This window comes from Colias philodice, chromosome 1 (genome assembly GCF_061535455.1).
Source record: "Colias philodice isolate Cphi_HAF_F1 chromosome 1, ilColPhil1 Martin Lab GWU primary, whole genome shotgun sequence".
Classification (NCBI taxonomy): domain Eukaryota; kingdom Metazoa; phylum Arthropoda; class Insecta; order Lepidoptera; family Pieridae; genus Colias; species Colias philodice.
Window position 1 is genome coordinate 8621539 of NC_143086.1, and position 11946 is coordinate 8633484.

Consider the following 11946-nt stretch of genomic DNA (forward strand, 5'->3'; position numbering starts at 1 on the left):
CTTTTTTATACACTTCCTACCATTATTAAAAAATACCGGAACAACATTCGAAGCGATGTAATAACAAACTCTCATTGCCCCACGTAAAATGTTAGTCTATATTTCTGAAACGTTTCGCCAAAAACACGAAACACGGCTAGTCTTATAAGCATAACCTACGACTTGACATCAATCAGAATGCGATACCCAGAGAATATATGTATTATTTGAGGCAGAAATTTATGAGTTAGAATTATACGTTCGGGACTCGAACCGCATTCCCTCAGTATATATAGAGGTACAACCAACATACAATTACGTACCTATACGAACAGACAGTCGTGCGTTTGTTGTGAATATTTATTAAGATTGGATGATTTTTATATAATTTTCTCTCAATTATCTCCGAAGTTTATAGTTGCTGTTTTTAGCGCGAAATTATAGGGTATATGTTAAAATGTAATTGTTGCTTTTAAATGTTATTAATGACAGTTAAATCCTGTGAAGATACACGATACTTAATTTAGCTCTCCGCCTGGCTTTATTTCGAGTAGAATGTTCAAATAGAAAGTTCGCGGCTTGCGCTAACGGCTTGATATAATTAAACGAGGACAATGTATGATGTTAGCCAGTTTCGCCGAGGAAAAAAGACACGAATAATAAGTTCAAATGTTGAATGTCTACCAACTTATCTTCGCGGCAAGATATTTTGGTAGTTTTAAATTCGTTCATGAAATGTAGAACTATATTGATTATTTTCGATCGTTTGACCGATCGAAAATCGATCAATAATTGGGACAATGACATCACAGACAGACATGTCATAGGACAGTTAACTTTGTATTTTAGTAAGTGTAAAAAACAGCGTATGCGTAGACCACACGTGTCAGAAGTTAAACTTCGTTGGCGAGTTTCAAAAATACCTACCTAAATCGTCGCCTTAACCCATGATGTGACGGTATTGTCATGACGCGACCTTGAAATTTTACTCTCAGCGCGCCTAAAGAAGTTTTACTACAAAAAAATAGTTAAAAAAGCTTTACAAACTGAAAGGTTCATCAATTAGGTACATGCCAAGCGTTGTGGCTAGAGGTACCTACCTGTAAGGGCACCGGCTTATCATTTTGCATGTTCTTTTGAACCAGTGAATTTTACGTGTGAAATAAGTAATTATAATTATATATTTGTAAATGTAATTGGAAAATACACGACATTATTGCTAATGACTTAATGAGGCTTTTTAATAGATCGATTTCTCTGCATTAGCATGTGCATTATCCTTACATTGTTTATTAAAATAAACAATGTAAGGATAATGAAGGCGTACGGGTATTATAGGCGAGCGAGTAGCCCGCAGTCAGTCATTAGAAATTATAAAAATATAATAAATAACCTCTTTCGTGGTCTTAAGCGAGGCAATGCGCTTCAAGTTAAGATTATTGTATGGAGCCAGTGAGAGAGTCTAAGAAAATATTATGGACATTAATCATTATATTATACTTTCCACACATCGCGGCAAAATAATCATTCAAGCCTACTTGCTAATTTCTTAATTTTTTGTTCGTTGACAATGGCCCAGTGAACGATATTCTAATTTTTAACCTCAAACATAAATTTAAAAAATTCGCGATCTAGAACATTCATAATTGAAAATGATGTAAAGGTTTTGTTATCATATTTAATTGTTGCTATTTTTATTCTTTGAAATGTCTTCGATATTCATATATAAATTATATATTAATAAGTATCTTTACATAGGTACGCTAGTAAAAAATGTTATGAAAGTATTTAATTAAAAACTGAGATTGTTTAACTTAATAAAAAATATACTATTTTAAAAATACATTTGCACTACCATAATATAGCAAACACGTAATTTCAATTCATTCTGCTAACTGAATAAGTAACCTCAGTTCGTATCAAAAATTAAAATTCCCCGCTATAAATACCTACGCCTCCATCTCGCAAGCAAAAGGGATAGCCAATATAGGCTTTTCAAGTGCTACTGTATGAGATTTTTTCTTTGTCTTTTTGCGTTCTGCATTTTACTGATCGGCTAAATGCGGCTTATTTGCATCGAAAATTAATATGTTTCGATATTTTATCAAAAGCATTTTAGCATACCTATAAGAGATACTTATGTTGAATAGCTAATTTGAACTTTCTCATGGTTTTAAACCTTTTTAAACGAATTGATTGTTCGCTTGCAAAGTTTTACTTTATATTATTATCATTGATGAAAATGTAACCTAGTATGTACCTACCACTATTACATAGATAATTATTAATACTTAGATATTAAATTTATATTATGTACCTACCTATGTCATGATTTTAATATGTACTTATGAAGTATACTTAATTATATCAATAAAATAAGAACTGTGATTTGCCCTTTGTACTGTAAATCTATACTAATATTATAAAGAGGAAAGGTTTGTATGTATGTATGTATGGTTTTCAGTTTTCACGCATAAACTACTGGACCAATTTTGATGAAATTTGGCACAGATAATCTTTAGACCCTGAGAAAGAACATAGGTTACCTTTTATTGCGAAATATGTACCACGGGCGAAGCCGGGGCGGACCGCTAGTATAAAATATTTCATTAATGTCATTCAATAACTTTTCGGGTTTCAATAAGAAGAAATAATCATCTCTTTTCATTAACCTCACTGAACTGGGAATCTTTTATTAGATAATAGAAAGCTTTTCGGGTCATATTGAAATTAATTTATTTGGTCTGAAAATTATTTTGATTGAGGTTCTTTTTTAGTGAATATTTAATGATTAATACATTGAAATAAATCTTTTATCTCCACCTTAGAACAAACCCCAGGTAGTAGTAGGGTATAAAGCACGAAACAATGTTCTGTGGTCAGCGAATCTACATGTAAACCGTCTAATCTAACCGTTTCAAACAAAAACCTGGCTTAATTTTAAGGTAAGGGGAGCTACCGGCTTGCAGCCACTCATTACTGTCTACAATCAAAAGTAATTTCAATAAATATGGACGCCGTGCTCTCCGCTATCCCTTATATTCCTACTAATAAACAGTTCAGAATCACGAGAAAGCTGATCGATGTTCAAATTGATGTATTTATTATGACTTTCTCACGATCTTGAATAGCTACGATTTTTACATTATAGTTGCGAATAAATTAACTTATGGAATGTTTAGTATCGGCTGCTGCGTGCCTCCGTATACAAATCTTGTAAAGCAGTAAGTATCAGTACCTAATGATTTAATCGATTTGCGTTCAACATCTTACCTTGAACCTATTTATTGTTATTGTGTTCGCCATTTTTCACAAGTAAAGGGTCGCCCAATATTTTGTTGGGATAGGTTTATATTACCAAATACCGATCACAAAGACTTCACTAATCATAAAGGGTCAACGATTGACCGGTCAAGGTTATATTCCAAAACGAATTTCCTTTTCCAATATAAATAAACATTCCAATATAATACGTATTTATTTAAAAGTAGACAGATGTATACTGTATAGGTACATACATAAAGTGTTTGTTTAATAAAGGACATTTCAATTTCACAGCTTTTGGCACATTGTATTTCCAGATTTTTCTGTTGAAGTAGATAGATACATATATATTAAATATACCTAAAAATCAACTGTCACTAACGAAATATTTAGATGTTTAAAACAACAGCACTAACGAAATAGATCCAATCGATTTCTCTCAACGAATGGCCGAAAATGAATAAGTATTATTTTTTATATTTATAAAGCATTTGAATGCCATAAAACCAAAAATATCAATTTCAACAAAAAAGGTCGCGTTCCATCGTTACAATATTGTATTCACTGAAAAGTGTTTCATATTGGTTGAGATGGTTGTTTATCACCTCCATAGATGGCGCGCGATGTGTCCCTAAGACACATAAAACTGAAAGAATAGAATAAATTCGATTGCTCTGGCGGGTCACGAGTGGCTAAATTGGTCAGGCATCCGCCCCGGAATGGCGCGAAAGGATGCGGGTTCAAGTCCCGCCTCGTGATCGTATTTTTTCTATTCTTTATAAATTTATATTTATAAAGCATTTGAATGTCATAAAACCAAAAATATCAATTTCAAGTATTATTTTCTTTAACATTTCAACTAACATCATAATGCTCGATCACACCACAATTTAGCATGAAAAGCTCACATTAACAAAAATCCAAAAGACAATCGTACAACGAACGGAAAGCGGGGAAACCACCAACAATTATTCAAAGAAGTCCCATATGAAAACTAGTTAACAAATTGCAAATTATAATACGAACATTGCGGCATATAACGCAGTGTCCGTTGAAAGCAAGCACGGTTGTACAAGGCATAATTAATCACATAGATAAACTCGGCCAATGAAGGAAGGAAGCCAGCCACATTTATATTTTGTGTGACAAAATAGCCCGCCGTTTGATCCGGACGTAAAAACTGAGGCGGAGCAGTGTAGTGCTGTTCGCTCTTGTCGATAGCTTTTTCCGAGCCTGTGCACAATAATTAAAGATCTAATTCAATGTCAATTTGTTTCACGATGAATTTAGGTACCCTATAATTACTTAAAGGATTAAAGGGAGTTTGCTGTGGATGAGTATGTGTGTGAATTATTTTAGACGAATAGCTAACATACTTAAATATTTTTTTAAAGCTGTTCGACCAAGTATCTTACACAATTTAAATAACGCACGTACCTACAATTTTAAATGACATAATGCATCTTCCAAAAGTTGACCCAATGAATTTATCTATGTGTATTATTGAACGTATTACCTGCAAAAGTTAACTCAGTAGTAGTGCGAGTGTATATAATAAAGTTTAACAATACAAATTATCGATAGTCGATAAAATTCAGCCACCACTACGGTTTAACATTCGAGCCCTTAGCGCTGCCGCTTATCGGGGCGTTTTACATTTTTATTGCTAGCGGATACGGACCGCGCTGCACAGACTTTATTATTTCTCCCTTGCAATTATTGTTTAGAAAACTTCCCCGCTAATGAAACTAACATGAGTCAACAAAAATGCACGATTAATAAGTTCGATCGATCAACAACTGGGTATAGGTATACCTAAGAAATATTTTCACTATCTCTTAATCTCTGCTCTTACTTTCTACCAAGTATCGTTAAACGACTGTTAGGAACTCTGAAGCGCAGATTAAACCGTTTCCACAGTTTTTATATGGCACTTGATACGGATACCCATCATTTCACAAGCTTATAATTATTGCCTACCCGTTCCGGCTTTCGAAGATTGTTAAAACTTCATCCAGGAAATTGTACTGGTTTAATCCATCAATCAATACTGTTGAATATATTTTAGAAAAATATAAACCCTCTTTTCGAGGAACGTGATCCTCGTTGGGCGGGGCTTACACTATCTCTCATGTTTGAGTCAGATATAGACTAACAAGCTCCTTCTGTCATTATATAGTCTTTCCCTTTCGACGGAAACGAGAGGCCAGACCGTGATTTCCGCGCGGAAACCTGACCGACTCGTTAACATCTTAGATTACCTGTTCACAGATTTGCTGCCAACTTATTCGAATTAGCTTGAAAATGTTTCAAATGCCATCATAATTTATTTTTTTATCTAATTTGCGAATTGATTATCAAGAACGAAACATTTTGGTAGAATTATTCCAATATAAAAAAACAGAATTCGACAATGGTTGTTAGCCTCTACTCATATTTAGAACTTGTTTTATAAAAAAACCAGTAGACCATATTCTTAGACCATTATTTCATGAATAGAAAAGAAGCAAGTTTTAGTAGTGTAGCTAGTAAGAATAATGTTATTGCTCCAAACGTGAAGGGTTTTTAGTGGAATAATATTCGGTGAGGGAGCGGCGCGCGGTGCACGGCCGCGGCGCGGCGCGACGGAAGATTCAATTGCGTACGCTCGATGTCCCTAAACTGTAAACCCTCAATATATATAATTTATTATTAAACGGCAAGGTGAGAGAAAATTGAATAATGCTCCCCATGAAAATAAATTGCCGTAAGGTTACCGTCTCGGGGATGGTAATATTTGAATTATATCAATTTATAAACGACCAATAGAAGAGATTTTTCTAATCCGAACGCGACACATGCGACCAATCATTTCACCGTATTCGGATTTGAAATTTTACGTTTTGGTAACATTTTAGAGCTATCGCTGAGCCTTGGGGCAAATCAAATCGTTAGTCAATGGGGAGAAACGGCTGTATCGAGCCGTATGCCTCGCTTCTGCTTCTACGGTATTTCATATTCAAATATTTTGGTTAAATCTGACGTTGTTACATCGCATTCGTCGGGAATCAAGTGTTCGCCTGTAAAATCAGCATCTTTCATACGAAGATATCGTTTACGAATTCCGAGCATGACGGGTACTTACAAGCGAATTCAAGCTTATCATGTTGATATTTCAATACTAAGAAAATAGTACCTATTCAATTTTCATATGGTTCTGATCTAACATTGTAAGCAAAAATATATGTTGAAGCATTCTGAATTCTAAGTAAAGTACAGAAGGATCTTGAAGATAATATCTTATATATTTGTTACATTTATATCAGAAGTTTACCAACTTTTCCTTGCAAGGCAAATCAATAATCACTTCTTTAGAAAAAAACAAATGTTTAAGTTTCCATATGTGTAAAAAAATATTAATATTCTACTCAAAATACGATACATTTTCCTAAAATCAAAATTTGTCACTTATGAGCTCAGTCTAGGTAAATTAACGTCGGGATTTGCTACCTAGGTACTATACTACTATACAGATATCGTCTTTATGGACACACCCAACGTCTACCATTGAAGCATGGCGTTTTCGATTTCCTTTGAAATTCTATTATAATATCCTCTTGTCGTTTGCAGTTCCGGCTTAGGCTTTTACAAGATTCAGGCGTTGCTTGAGTCTGTTATTGAACTGTGAACTAAGACGGTAGGTATTTAACATTTAAATAAATCTGGCGGTCTTGTTGTTCACTATTTTACTTTTATTTTATCTGGCGGTCTTGTTGTGGATTGCTGTTCAATATTTTGCTTTTATTTTATGTATGAATACTTTATTTATATCCTGTGGGGACCTAGAGTTGATGGTGGTTAAGAATATGGAAGCTACTGATCTTCAAATAATAGGTGTTTAAGCGTGTCTATAAGAATCGGTGTTTTGTTTTCAATTACCTAGATAAAAAACTATTGAATATAGAATAGAACAGAATATAAAATGTTCGCCATAACAAGATATATTCGTCTTTTTAAACTTAATGGTTAAAAATTTGCCACTACTATTATACAGGTATAGAGTGTACATTTGATAGAACGATAACATTTCATTCACGACGGCTAAGAAACGTTATAGTTAGTAGTAAATAAAGGTAAAGTTGTATGTTTGTCGATGCCTAATGACCTTAGAGGGTGGTGCCATAATAAAGTTATACTTTATAGTATGTTTGTGAGTCCGTGCGTCATGGGCGCGCCTCTGCTGTGCTTCTCATAGACACATCGACGTTCGACTTATATGTTAAAAAGTTATTACGTAGTACATTCTATCTCGATGTTACGACATTTGTTCGCCACGGTGGTAAATTATCTACACAAATGGTATGTTTGCCTATTTAGGCTATTATTTATAGGTATGCACTTATGAGTTGGGGGACGTTTATATACTAATCCACGAGGCCTAAAGCAAAAAATTGGAACGGGTAAAAAGGCAATAAAATATACGATTGTATGAAACCATTTATTTACTAGCACAATAAGGATATTTCAATAAAATAAATTACTGTTTTGAATACAAGGTAAGTACATATTTAAAAGACAAAAGCAATAGACTTCCGAATAAAAATTCAGTACAATTTTTGATCAAGCGTTGCTTGATCATGATGCCGTGTTTTCTTTATCATTTTCACTAATAAATGAAGCTATTTTATTTATTCATTATATAGCTATTTATTCATCGTAAATGAAGCTATTGTTTACGAAATGTAAATAATGTAAGTGTAACAATAAATAATTGAATTGCAATGTCGGTTCGGACATCACGCCTGTGAGTCGTGGTCGATGGACATGTTATGTGGGACACTGGAGGGACACGACCATATTACATTACCGGAATTAATAATTAACCGACAATTTAAATAAGAGTACAATATGACTCCGTAGGTTTTAATTTATAATTATATATCTAGTTATTAGGGTCGGTGTGTGGATGGATGTGAAGATGTTTGTTGATCTTGCGTTGAAATAGAACTGAACTGATTATGATAACATTTCGTATAATGGTAGATTACTTTATTACAATCTGGTTTACTATATTATACGTATTACCTACTTTATTATATTGTACTACATTTCGTGGTACTAGTGTACATAAATACTTATTTATTTTCAATATAAATTATTGTAGTCCTGATAGATAAGATAGTCTTGCAATCTAGTAAGTAGTAGGTAGTTTTTAACAATTTTTTATTTAATTTGATTAGAACTACTACATCACATTGTTCTAAAATATCTCGTTCTAATATAGCCTATCTACCTATAGGTAGATGTAATGAGATTTTATTTTTTCATTATTGCGATATAGGTAGCTTCTTCACGTCCATTTGTTCCAATATTTATCCACCTCATAGGTAAGTATCTAATAAACTATCAATGGAAATAACTCTATGCTCCTGTTACGGCTAAATCATAAATCGGGATATACAGAAATGTCTAGTTTTAAAAATGTTAGTTGATTTTTCTTAATAAAATAAAGTAGTAAAAATTAACAATACCTAAGAAAATATTAGTCATAAAAATCAGGTGTAGGTTTTAACTTTTATAAGTAGGTAGGTACTGCAGTAAAAATAGATCAAAATATCTGTCATCATAATATGAAACAACTAATAAACACAAATAAATACTTATCTATAGGTAGTTAGTAGTTACTATCCCTTGCGCCTGGTTAATAATTAATTTGCGTTAATGTCCAGTGACATTGGCCACATTAGCGTGAAATTGACTAGACATCACATTAAGATTTATCAAATACTAGGTTTCCGCCCGCGGCTTCGCCAGCGCAGTCAAAGAAAAACCCGCATAGTTCCCGTTCCCGTGGGATTTCCGGGATTGCGTCATTTTTCCGGGATAAATAGTAGCCTATGTCCTTTCTCGGGTATCAAAATATCTCCATACCAAATTTCATAAAAATTTGTTCAGTAGTTTAGGCGTGATTGAGTAACAGACAGACAGACAGAGTTTATGTTTACTTTCGCATTTATAATATTAGTATGGATGTATTTTATTATAATACTTAATAACTCATAGATATTTTTACTCATTATTACAAAATATAGTACTTGAATGTGGTAGTTATTCAACCAACAATTGAATATGCTAATTTAGTCATTAACCACGCATCAATTGGCTTCATTCATGACCGTAAATAGGTATTATAATTTCTTTAAATATCAACAAAAACCATATGAACTAGGAAAAGAATAGAAATTCCAGCAAAGACCGAATACAATAATGAGCTGCTACATTGTGGCCGTATGTTCCATCGATAGCCACCCCTGCGAGTCTAGACCGAAGTAGGCCACGCGATGGGGTTCCGATCGGCTAGATTATATGCACGCATTGCAAACGATATTATTACTGTTTCTTTTATCATATTGAACATCTGCTCTTACAAATAACTAAACTCAAACTTCGCCAGTAGAATATGAAGTTTTTTCGTTGTATTTTGACCGCCTCCTTGGTGCAGTGGTTGGCGCGTTAGCGTAGAACCGAGGTGTCCCGGGTTCGATCCCCGGTGGAGACGAAGAACAAAATGTCTCGGTCTGGCAAGACAAAGAAGGCAGATCACCTACTTGTCCCTAAAGAAACTCGATCAGTGAAACAGATGTATACCTACATAATGCATCTGCCCCTTACCCCACTTGGGGAGTTGGGGACACATGACTTCAATTATAATGTTATTTACTGTTGCTTTCGATATCGTATACGCGAAAAGTCTATGTTGAAAGTAAGAAACTTTAAGTTATATAATTAAAATATAATCAACAACCAATAGAAATAGAATAATAAATATTGTACCTACTATACAAAATGTTTAATTCAAAGCATAATGTTGGTGGTTCTCTTAAAGTTTTCCGAGCATGCGCCGTTGACGAGATAATAGGTAAACTTTTTTTCTGGTTATATAAAGTAATAAAAAAGTATAACTAAAGCGAAAACACCTATCTTACAATATTTGAAGGAAAAAAAGAATCTAATTGTTTCTCGGCAGTTGCTAATTGTTGCTTGACCACAAGTTAAACAATTGTATATTGTTCAATATTTTCGAGAACTCGTTTTGAAACTTCTTTGGCACATTTCGCAGGATTCTCCTTAGAAAACAACCAAAGGTTTTCAATGATGAAAACACGTACATACAATGATGAAAATTTACAGGTGGATAGGTAGGTACCTACCTACTATAAGGCTCTAAGTGGCGGTGGTTGTACCCAATCTATTTGTGGCTTCTTGAATGGGTTAGCTTAATTCAACCATATTAGTACTACAAAGAGGTACTTTTAATGGGATTGCTTCATGTGCACTGGATTGACAGCATGCCGTCTAAAGGCGTCCATCTTGCTCCATAGACATGGGAATTCGATTAAGCGGAGAATAATTGGAGTGGCCACCTTCCGCCTAGTCCTGATGTCCGCTAGATTTGAGCCTGACGTGACCACAGACAAACCAGAATATATTGCTATATTATGTCTATTAAAAATACTTTCAATGTGTTCACTTGCATATAATATTAGACTCATGAATGGTCAGGGATGGCACTGTAAGTACCTATATGTGTAAATTAGTACGAGTAATATGAGTGAATAATTGAATCGAATTGTGGGCTTACTAGTGCAACTAGTACCTAATAACTATTCCCTCTTTGTAATTGTTGTAATGGTTTGCAAAAAATAAAAACTATTTCAATGGAATATCTTAATCTTAATCATAAAGAATTTATAGGTACAAGTTTTATTGACCTGAGCATGACCTGAGTAATAATCTGAAATAAAATTAAATAAGACGTAGGTATGCAAGTTTCGTCTACAAAGCTTGAAGAAATAATACAATGGTATAGAGTTGCGCTTACAAAGTTACAGAGTAGTTCGGTTGTATTCATAACATTAATAGCCTTACACCAATGCACTTGGTTCTAGTAACAGGACAATAATCCAATATTGAAGATCAGAGTGCTAGATCTATAGCGGTTTGGCTAACACAGGACACAGTTAAGTCAATTATTCTGCATATTCATCCTTCACTCTGTCTATTTTTCACATTTATTCAGGTGTAAGATACGTCATACATCTGAAATCGAAACTACAGAGGCAGAGCCAACATCTGAAATATAATGCTGCGATTTATTACACGACGTGGCCGCGGGCAATGATCTAGCAAATTCCATACAGCGCATGCAACGACGATTCTTGCTGGGCGGGAATCAGACCGATGCACAAATATTACACAAACGGCCTATAATTAATTCTGTTCCGTACTCCGTCTCTCGCATTTGAACGAGAGATTTCAGATTGGCCGTCAGTCGTGGCGGCTCATAATTGATGTCATTGATTATACATTTGCATGAGGACGTTACATTCGCCGCTAAATTTGGTGTGTTTTGATGGCAAAAACAGAACACGTAAGGCGCTTGAGGTTAGATTACCAGCATGTAGGTAGCTGAAACGAAACATCCTGTATATATATCACAGTAATGCACTACTTACGTATAGGTTTAAATTTAAGGACAGACAGACACTTGACAGGTTCATGTTCTGTAGTGATAGGTTTGTGCGGATATTTCTTTTATCTTTTTCGATTTATTTTCGATTTATTTCTTTTAACTTTTTTATTTTCTTAAAACTCTTTGTGTACACCCCTAACTGGCGACCTGCATTTGCCACCTTTGCTTGCTGCAAATTCAAATTCAAATTC